The sequence below is a fragment of the Carcharodon carcharias genome, chromosome 2, assembly GCF_017639515.1.
Source record: "Carcharodon carcharias isolate sCarCar2 chromosome 2, sCarCar2.pri, whole genome shotgun sequence".
NCBI lineage: Eukaryota > Metazoa > Chordata > Chondrichthyes > Lamniformes > Lamnidae > Carcharodon > Carcharodon carcharias.
This window is the reverse complement of record NC_054468.1, coordinates 98126079-98138393: the sequence shown is the minus strand read 5'-3', so window position 1 is coordinate 98138393 and position 12315 is coordinate 98126079.

Below are 12315 nucleotides of genomic sequence, written 5' to 3'. Positions count from 1 at the left end.
CCACCCACTACCATCCTCCCTCCACTACCATCCCCCATCCACTACCATCTCCCGTCCACTACCATCCCCATCCACTACCATCATCCCTCCACTACCATCCCCCATCCACTACCATCCGCCATCCACTACCATCCTCCATCCACTACCATCCTCCCTACAGTACCATCCCCTATTCGCTACCATCCTCCCTCCACTACCATTCTGCATCCACTACCAAACTCCATCCACTACCATCCCCCTCCATTACCAGTCCTCGATCCACTACCTTCCTCCCTCCACTAGCATTGTCCATCCACTACCATCCTCCATTCACTACCATCCCGCATCCACTAAAAATCTCACTCCACTGCCATCCTTCTAAACTACCATCCTCCCTCCACTAAAATCCCCCATCCTATACCATCCTCCCTCCACTACCAGCCTCCCTCCACTACCATCTCCCAACAACTACCATCCTCCCTCCACTGCCAACCTCCATCCACTAGCATCCACCCTCCAATACCTTCCTCCATTCACTACCATCCTCCCTCCACTACCATCCTCCATCCAGTACAAGCATCCCTCCACTACCATCGTCCCTCCACTACCATCCTCCCTCCACTACCATCCCCCATCCACTACCATCCTCCCTCCACTTCAATCCTCCTTCCACTGCTATCCTCCCTCGACTACCATCCTCCATCCACTACCATCCTCCCTCCACTACTATCCCCCATCCACTACCATCCCCCATCCACTACTATCCCCATCCACTACCATCCTCACTACACTACCATCCCCCTTCCACTAACATCCTCCCTCCACTACCATCCTCCCTCCACTACCATCCATCCGCCACTACCATCCTCCCTCCACAACCATCCCCCGTCCACTACCATCCTCCCTCCACTACCATCCTACCTCCACTACCATCCTCCATCCACTACCATCCTCCATCCACTACCATCCTCCCTCCATTACCATCCTCCCTTCACTACCAGTCTCCAAACACTACCATCCTCCCTCCACTACCATCAATCCTCCACTACAATCATCCCTCCACTACCATCACCCCTCCACTACCATCCTCCCTCCACTACCATCCCCCATCCACTACCATCCCCCATCCACTACAATTCTCCCTCCACTATCATCCCCCATCCACTACCTTCCTCCCTCCAATATCATTCCCCATCCACTACCATCCTCCAAACACTACCTTTCTCCCTCCACTACCATACCCCATCCACTACCATCCCCCATCCACTCCCATCCTCTTCCAATACCAACCACCATCCACTACCATCCGCCGTCCACAACCATCCTCCCTCCACTACCATCCTCCCTCCACTACCATCCACCCTCCACTACCATCTCCCATCCACTGCCATCCTTTCTCCACTACCATCCTCCCTCCACTAACATCCTCCCTGCACTACCATCCCCCATCCACTCCCATCCTTCCTCCACTACCATCCTACATCCACTACCATCCCCCATCCACTCCCATCTTCTTCCAATACCAACCACCATCCACTACCATCCTCCCGCCACAACCATCCTCCCTCCACGACCATCCTCGCTCCACTACCAAACTCCAACCACAACCATCCTCCCTCCACTATCATCCTCCCTGCATTACCATCCTCCATCTACTACCTTTCCCCCCTCCACTACCATCCTCCCTCCACTACCATCCCATGTCCACCTCCATACACCAATTACTACCATTCAACCTCCACTATCATCCCCCATCCAGTACCATCCTCCCTCCCCTATCATCCCTCATCCACTATCATCCACCCTCCACTACCATCCCTCAACCACTACCATCACCCATACACTACCTTCCTCCCTCCACTGCCATTCCCCATCCACTACCATCCTCCATCCACTACCATTCTCCATCCACTACCATCCTCCCTCCACAAACATCCCCCGTCCACTACCATCCTCCATCCACTACCATCCTCCATCCACTACCATCCTCCATCCACTACCATCCCCCATCTGCTACCAACCTCCCTCCACTACCATCCTCCCTCCACTACCATCCACCATCCAATTCCATCCTCCATCCACTACCATTCTCCCTCCACTATCAACCCCCATCCAGTACCATCCTCCCTCCACTATCATCCCCCATCCACTACCATCCTCCCTCCCCTATCATCCGCCATCCACTACCATCCACCCTCCACTACCATCCCTCAAACACTACCATCACCCATACACTACATTCCTCCCTCCACTGCCATTCCCCATCCACTACCATCCTCCATCCACTACCATTCTCCATCCTCTACCATCCTCCATCCACTACCATCCTCCTTCCACTACCATCCTCCATCCACTACCATCCCCCATCTGCTACCAACCTCCCTCCACTACCATCCTCCCTACACTACCATCCACCATCCAATTCCATCCTCCATCCACTACCATTCTCCATCCACTATCAACCCCCATCCAGTACCATCCTCCCTCCACTATCATCCCCCATCCACTACCGTCCTCCATCCACTACCATCCCCCATCCACTACCTTCCCCCATCAACTACCATCCTCCCTGCACCACCATCCCCCATCCACTACCATCCTCCATCCACTACCATTCTCCATACACTACGATCCCACATCCAATACCATCCTCCCTCCACTACCATCCTCCCTCTACAACCAGCATCCAACCACTACCATCCTCCCTCCACTATCATCATCCCTCCACTACCATCCTACATCCACTACCATCCCCCATCCACTACCACCCTCCCTGCACTGTAATCACCCATCCAGTACCATTCACCTTCCACTATCATCCCCCAACCACTACCAACCTCCATCCACTACAATCCGCCATTCACTAACATCCTCCCTCCACTACCATCCTGCATCCACTACTATCCTCCCTCCATTACCATCCTGAATCCACTACCACCCTCCATCCACTAGCATCCTCCATCTACTACCATCCCCCATCTACTACCATCCTCACTCCTCTACTATCCTCCCTCCACTAACATTCCCAATCCACTACCATCCTCCCTCCACTACCATCCTCCCTCCATTACCAGTCTCCAACCCCTACCATCCTCCCTCCACTACCATCCTTCATCCACTACCATCCTTCCTCCACTACCATCACCCCTCCAGTACCTTCCACCCTCCACTACCATCCCCATCCACTACAATTCTCCCTCCACTATCAACCCCCATCCACTACCTTCCACCCTCCACTATCATCCCCCATCCACTACCATCCTCTGTCCACTACCATCCCCGATCCACTACCATCCCCCAAGCACTACCATCCTCCCTCCAATACAATCTCCCATCCTCTACCATCCTCCACCCACTACCATCCTCCCTCCACTACCATCCCCCATCCACTACCATCTCCCGTCCACTACCATCCCCATCCACTACCATCATCCCTCCACTACCATCCCCCATCCACTACCATCCGCCATCCACTACCATCCTCCATCCACTACCATCCTCCCTACAGTACCATCCCCTATTCGCTACCATCCTCCCTCCACTACCATTCTGCATCCACTACCAAACTCCATCCACTACCATCCCCCTCCATTACCGTCCTCGATCCACTACCTTCCTCCCTCCACTAGCATTGTCCATCCACTACCATCCTCCATTCACTACCATCCCGCATCCACTAAAAATCTCACTCCACTGCCATCCTTCTAAACTACCATCCTCCCTCCACTAAAATCCCCCATCCTATACCATCCTCCCTCCACTACCAGCCTCCCTCCACTACCATCTCCCAACAACTACCATCCTCCCTCCACTGCCAACCTCCATCCACTAGCATCCACCCTCCAATACCATCCTCCATTCACTACCATCCTCCCTCCACTACCATCCTCCATCCAGTACAAGCATCCCTCCACTACCATCGTCCCTCCACTACCATCCTCCCTCCACTACCATCCCCCATCCACTACCATCCTCCCTCCACTTCAATCCTCCTTCCACTGCTATCCTCCCTCGACTACCATCCTCCATCCACTACCATCCTCCCTCCACTACTATCCCCCATCCACTACCATCCCCCATCCACTACTATCCCCATCCACTACCATCCTCACTACACTACCATCCCCCTTCCACTAACATCCTCCCTCCACTACCATCCTCCCTCCACTACCATCCATCCGCCACTACCATCCTCCCTCCACAACCATCCCCCGTCCACTACCATCCTCCCTCCACTACCATCCTACCTCCACTACCATCCTCCATCCACTACCATCCTCCATCCAGTACCATCCTCCCTCCATTACCATCCTCCCTTCACTACCAGTCTCCAAACACTACCATCCTCCCTCCACTACCATCAATCCTCCACTACAATCATCCCTCCACTACCATCACCCCTCCACTACCATCCTCCCTCCACTACCATCCCCCATCCACTACCATCCCCCATCCACTACAATTCTCCCTCCACTATCATCCCCCATCCACTACCTTCCTCCCTCCAATATCATTCTCCATCCACTACCATCCTCCAAACACTACCTTTCTCCCTCCACTACCATACCCCATCCACTACCATCCCCCATCCACTCCCATCCTCTTCCAATACCAACCACCATCCACTACCATCCGCCGTCCACAACCATCCTCCCTCCACTACCATCCTCCCTCCACTACCATCCACCCTCCACTACCATCTCCCATCCACTGCCATCCTTTCTCCACTACCATCCTCCCTCCACTAACATCCTCCCTGCACTACCATCCCCCATCCACTCCCATCCTTCCTCCACTACCATCCTACATCCACTACCATCCCCCATCCACTCCCATCTTCTTCCAATACCAACCACCATCCACTACCATCCTCCCGCCACAACCATCCTCCCTCCACTACCATCCTCGCTCCACTACCAAACTCCAACCACAACCATCCTCCCTCCACTATCATCCTCCCTGCATTACCATCCTCCATCCACTACCATCCCGCATCCACTAACAATCTCACTCCACTGCCATCCTTCTAAACTACCATCCTCCCTCCACTAAAATCCCCCATCCTATACCATCCTCCCTCCACTACCAGCCTCCCTCCACTACCATCTCCCATCCACTACTATCCTCCCTCCACTGCCAAACTCCATCCACTAGCATCCACCCTCCAATACCATCCTCCATTCACTACCATCCTCCTTCCACTACCATCCTCCATCCAGTACAAGCCTCCCTCCACTACCATCGTCCCTCCACTACCATCCTCCCTCCACTACCATCCCATGTCCACCTCCATACACCAATTACTACCATTCACCCTCCACTATCATCCCCCATCCAGTACCATCCTCCCTCCCCTATCATCCCTCATCCACTACCATCCTCCCTCCACTACCATCCCTCATCCACTACCATCACCCATACACTACCGTCCTCCCTCCACTGCCATTCCCCATTCACTACCATCCTCCATCCACTACCATCCTCCCTCCACTAGCACCCCCATCCACTACCATCCCCCATCCACTACCATCCCCATCCAATATCCTCCACCCTACCCTACAATTCTCCATCAACTACCATCCACCATCCACTACCATCCTCCATTCACTACCATCCCCCATCAAATTCCATCCTCAATCCACTACCATTCTCCCTCCACTACCATCACCCATCCACTACCATCCTCCCTCCACTACCATCCTCCATCCACTACCACTCTCCATCCAATGCCATCCTCCATCTAATACCGTCCCCCATCTGTTACCATCCTCACTTCACCACCATCCTCCCTCCACTACCATCCACCTTCCACTACCATCCTCCAACCACTACCATCCTCCCTCCACTACCACCCTCCATCCACTACCGTCCCTCATCAACTACCATCCTCCGTCCACTACCATTCTCCCTCCACTGCCAGACTCCTACCATTGCCATCCTCCCTCCACTACCATCCTCGATCCACTACCAGCCTCCTACCATCACTTTCCTCCCTCCACTACCATCCTCCCTCCACTACCATCCTCCCTCCACTACCATCCCACCTCCACTACAATCCTCCATCCACTAACATCCTTCCTCCACTACCTTCCTTCCTCCACTTCCACCCTCCATCCAAAACCATCCCTTGTCCACTTCCATCCTCCCTCCACTACCATCCTCCATGCACAACCATCCCCCATCCACTCCCATCCTTCCTCCACTACCATCCTCCATCCGCTACCAACTACCATCCACTCCCATCCTCTTCCACCACCATCCACCCTCCACTACCATCCTCCCTCCACTCCCATCCTACATCCACTACCATTCTCTATCCACTACCATCCCCCATCCACTACGATCCTCCCTCCACTACCATCCTCCCTCTACTACCAGCCTCCAACAACTACCATCCTCCCTCCACTATCATCCTCCCTCCACTACCATCCTCCCTCCACTACCATCCTCCATCTACTACCATTCCCCTTCCACTTCCATCCCTCATCCACTACCATTTTCCCTCCCCTATCAACCCCCATCCAGTACCATCCTACCTCCACTATCATCCCCCATCCACTACCGTCCTCCATACACTACCATCCCCCTTCCACTACCTTCCCCCATCCACTACCATCCTCCCTCCCCTATCATCCGCCATCCACTACCATCCACCCTCCACTACCATCCCTCAACCACTACCATCACCCATACACTACCTTCCTCCCTCCACTGCCATTCCCAATCCACTACCATCCTCCATCCACTACCATTCTCCATCCACTACCATCCTCCCTCAACAAACATCCCCCGTCCACTACCATCCTCCATCCACTACCATCCTCCATCCACTACCATCCTCTATCCACTACCATCCCCCATCTGCTACCAACCTCCCTCCACTACCATCCTCCCTCCACTACCATTCACCATCCAATTCCATCCTCCATCCACTACCATTCTCCCTCCACTATCAACCCCCATCCAGTACCATCCTCCCTCCACTATCATCCCCCATCCACTACCGTCCTCCAACCACTACCATCCCCCATCCACTACCTTCCCCCATCAACTACCATCCTCCCTGCACCACCATCCCCCATTCACTACCATCCTCCATCCACTACCATTCTCCATACACTACCATCCCACTTCCAATACCATCCTCCCTCCACTACCATCCTCCCTCTAAAACCAGCATCCAACCACTACCATCCTCCCTCCACTATCATCATCCCTCCACTACCATCCTACATCTACTGCCATCCCCCCTCCACTACCATCCCCCATCCACTACCATCCCCCATCCACTACCATCCTCCGTGCACTGTAATCCCCCATCCAATACCATTCACCTTCCACTATCATCCCCCAACCACTACCATCCTCCATCCACTACAATCCGCCATTCACTAACATCCTCCCTCCACTACCATCCTGCATCCACTACTATCCTCCCTCCATTACCCTCCTGAATCCACTACCACCCTCCATCCACTAGCATCCTCCTTCTACTACCATCACCTATCTACTACCATCCTCACTCCTCTACTATCGTCCCTCCACTAACATTCCCAATCCACTACCATCCTCCCTCCACTACCATCCTCCCTCCATTACCAGTCTCCAACCCCTACCATCCTCCCTCCACTACCATCCTTCATCCACTACCATCCTTCCTCCACTACCATCACCCCTCCAGTACCTTCCACCCTCCACTACCATCCCCCATCCACTACCATCCCCCATCCACTACAATTCTCCCTCCACTATCAACCCCCATCCACTACCTTCCACCCTCCACTATCATCCCCCATCCACTACCATCCTCTGTCCACTACCATCCCCGATCCACTACCATCCCCCAAGCACTACCATCCTCCCTCCAATACAATCTCCCATCCTCTACCATCCTCCATCCTCTACCATCCTCCCTCCACTACCATCCCACATCCACTACCATCTCCCGTCCACTACCATCCCCATCCACTACCATCATCCCTCCACTACCATCCCCCATCCACTACCATCCGCCATCCACTACCATCCTCCATCCACTACCATCCTCCCTACAGTACCATCCCCTATTCGCTACCATCCTCCCTCCACTACCATTCTGCATCCACTACCAAACTCCATCCACTACCATCACCCTCCATTACCATCCTCGATCCACTACCTTCCTCCCTCCACTAGCATTGTCCATCCACTACCATCCTCCATTCACTACCATCCCGCATCCACCAAAAATCTCACTCCACTGCCATCCTTCTAAACTACCATCCTCCCTCCACTAAAATCCCCCATCCTATACCATCCTCCCTCCACTACCAGCCTCCCGCCACTACCATCTCCCATCCACTACCATCCACCCTCCACTGCCATCCTCCATCCACTAGCATCCACCCTCCAATACCATCCTCCATTCACAACCATCCTCCCTCCACTACCATCCTCCATCCAGTACAAGCCTCCAACCACTACCATCGTCCCTCCACTACCATCCTCCCTCCACTACCAACCCCCATTCACTACCATCCTCCCTCCACTTCAATCCTCCATCCACTGCTATCCTCCCTCGACTACCATCCTCCATCCACTACCATCCTCCCTCCACTACTATCCCCCATCCACTACCATACCCCTTCCACTACCATCCCCATCCACTACCATCCTCACTACACTACCATCCCCCTTCCACTAACATCCTCCCTCCACTACCATCCTCCCTCCACTACCATCCATCCGCCACTACCATCCTCCCTCCACAACCATCCCCCGTCCACTACCATCCTCCATCCACTACCATCCCCATCTACTACCATCCTCACTCCACTACCATCCTCCCTCCACAACCATCCTACCTCCACTACCATCCTCCATCCACTACCATCCTCCATCCACTACCATCCTCCCTCCATTACCATCCTCCCTTCACTACCAGTCTCCAAACACTACCATCCTCCCTCCACTACCATCAATCCTCCACTACAATCATCCCTCCACTACCATCACCCCTCCACTACCATCCTCCCTCCACTACCATCCCCCATCCACTACCATCCCCCATCCACTACAATTCTCCCTCCACTATCATCCCCCATCCACTACCTTCCTCCCTCCAATATCATTCCCCATCCACTACCATCCTCCAAACACTACCTTTCTCCCTCCACTACCATACCCCATCCACTACCATCCCCCATCCACTCCCATCCTCTTCCAATACCAACCACCATCCACTACCATCCGCCGTCCACAACCATCCTCCCTCCACTTCAATCCTCCATCCACTGCTATCCTCCCTCGACTACCATCCTCCCTCCACTACCATCCTCCCTCCACTACCATCCTCCATCCACTACCATCCCCCATCCATTACCATCCTCCCTCCACTATCATCCCCCATCCACTACAATTCTCCCTCCACTATCATCCCCCATCCACTACCTTTCTCCCTCCACTATGATTCCCCATCCACTACCATTCTCCCTCCACTACTAGCCTTTAACAACTACCATCCTCCCTCCACTAACATCCTCCCTCCACTACCATCCCCCCTCCACTACCATCCTCCATCCACTACCATTCCCCATCCACTACTAACCTCCCTCCACTACCATCCTCCCTCCAATACCATCCTCCATCCAGTACCAGCTTCCCTCCAATACCATCCTACCTCCACTACCATCCTCCATCCACTGCCATCCTCCATCCACTACCATCCTCCCTCCACTACAATCCCCCATCCACTACCATTCTCCCTCCACTATCATCCCACCTCCACTACCATCCTCCCTCCATTATCAGACCCCATCCACTACCATCCTGCCTCCACTACTATCCCCCATCCACTACCATCCCCCATCCACTACCTTCTCCATCCACTACCATCCTCCCTCCACTACCATCCCCCTTCTACTACCATCCTCCCTCCACTACCATCCTCCAAACACTACCATCCATCCGCCACTACCATCCTCCCTCAACAACAATCCACCATCCACTACCATCCTCCATCCATTACCATCCCCATCTACTACCATCCTCACTCCATTACCATCCTCCCTCCACTACCATCCTACCTCCACTACCATCCTCCATCCACTACCGTCCTCCATCCACTACCATCCTCACTCCATTACCATCCTCCCTCCACTACCAGTCTCCAGACACTAACATCCTCCCTCCACTACCATCCTTCCTCCACTACAATCCTCCCTCCACTACCATCACCCCTCCACTACCATCCGCCATCCACTACAATTCTCCCTCCACTATCATCCCCATCCACTACCGTCCTTGCTCCAATATCATTCCCCATCCACTACCATCCTCCAAACTCTACCATTCTCCCTCCACTACCATCCCCCATCCACTACCATCCTCCCTCCTCAACCATCCCCCATCCACTACCATCCTCCATCACTACCATCCCCATCTACTACCATCCTCACTCCACTAACATCCTCCCTCCACTTCCATCCTACCTCCACTACCATCCTCCATCCACTACCATCCTCCATCCACTACCATCCTCCATCCATTACCATCCTCCCTCCACTACCAGTCTCCAAACACTACCATCCTCCCTCCACTACCATCCTTCCTCCACTACAATCCTCCATCCACTACCATCACCCCTCCACTACCATCCTCCCTCCACTACCATCCCCCATCCACTACAATTCTCCCTCCACTATCATCCCCCATCCACTACCTTCCTCCCTCCAATATCATCCCCCATCCACTCCCATCCTCTTCCAATACCAACCACCATCCTCTACCATCCTCCATCCACTACCATTCTCCCTCCACTACCATCCCCCATCCACTACCATCTCCCGTCCACTACCATCCCCATCCACTACCATCGTTCCTCCACTACCATCCCCCATCCACTACCATCCGCCATCCACTACCATCCTCCATCCACTACCATTATCCCTCCAGTACCATCCCCTATTCACTACCATCCTCCCTCCACTACCATTCTGCATCCACTACCAAACTCCATCCACTACCATCCCCCTCCATTACCATCCTCGATCCACTACCGTCCTCCCTCCACTAGCATTGTCCATCCACTACCATCCTCCATCCACTACCATCCCGCATCCACTAACAATCTCACTCCACTGCCATCCTTCTAAACTACCATCCTCCCTCCACTAAAATCCCCCATCCTATACCATCCTCCCTCCACTAACAGCCTCCCTCCATTACCATCTCCCTTCCACTACTATCCTCCCTCCACTGCCAAACTCCATCCACTAGCATCCACCCTCCAATACCATCCTCCATTCACTACCATCCTCCTTCCACTACCATCCTCCATCCAGTACAAGCCTCCCTCTACTACCATCATCCCTCCACTACCATCCTCCCTCCACTACCATCCCCCATCCACTACCATCCTCCCTCCACTTCAATCCTCCATCCACTGCTATCCTCCCTCGACTACCATCCTCCATCCACTAACACCCTCCATCCACTACCATCCTCCATCCACTAACACCCTCCATCAACTACCATCCTCTTCCACTACCATCCTCCATCCACTACCATCCTCCCTCCACTACCATATTCCCTCCACTACAATACCCCATCCACTCCCATTCTCCCTCCACTATCATCCCCCAATCAGTTCCATCCTCCCTCCAATATCATCCCCCATCCACTACCATTCTCCCTCCACTACCATCCCCCATCCACTACCATCCTCCCTCCACTATCATCCCCCATCCACTACAATTCTCCCTCCACTATCATCCCCCATCCACTACCTTTCTCCCTCCACTATCATTCCCCATCCACTACCATTCTCCCTCCACTACTAGCCTTTAACAACTACCATTCTCCCTCCACTAACATCCTCCCTCCACTACCATCCTCCCTCCACTACCATCCTCCATCCACTACCATTCCCCATCCACTACTAACCTCGCTCCACTACCATCCTCCCTCCAATACCATCCTCCATCCAGTACCAGCTTCCCTCCACTACCATCCTCACTCCACTACCATCCTCCATCCACTACCATTCCCCATCCACTACTAACCTCCCTCCACTACCATCCTCCCTCCAATACCATCCTCCATCCAGTACCAGCTTCCCTCCACTACCATCCTACCTCCACTACCATCCTCCATCCACTGCCATCCTCCATCCACCACCATCCTCCCTCCATTACCATCCCCATCTACTACCATCCTCACTCCATTACCATCCTCCCTCCACTACCATCCTACCTCCACTACCATCCTCCATCCACTACCATCCTCCATCCACTACCATCCTCACTCCATTACCATCCTCCCTCCACTACCAGTCTCCAAACACTACCATCCTCCCTC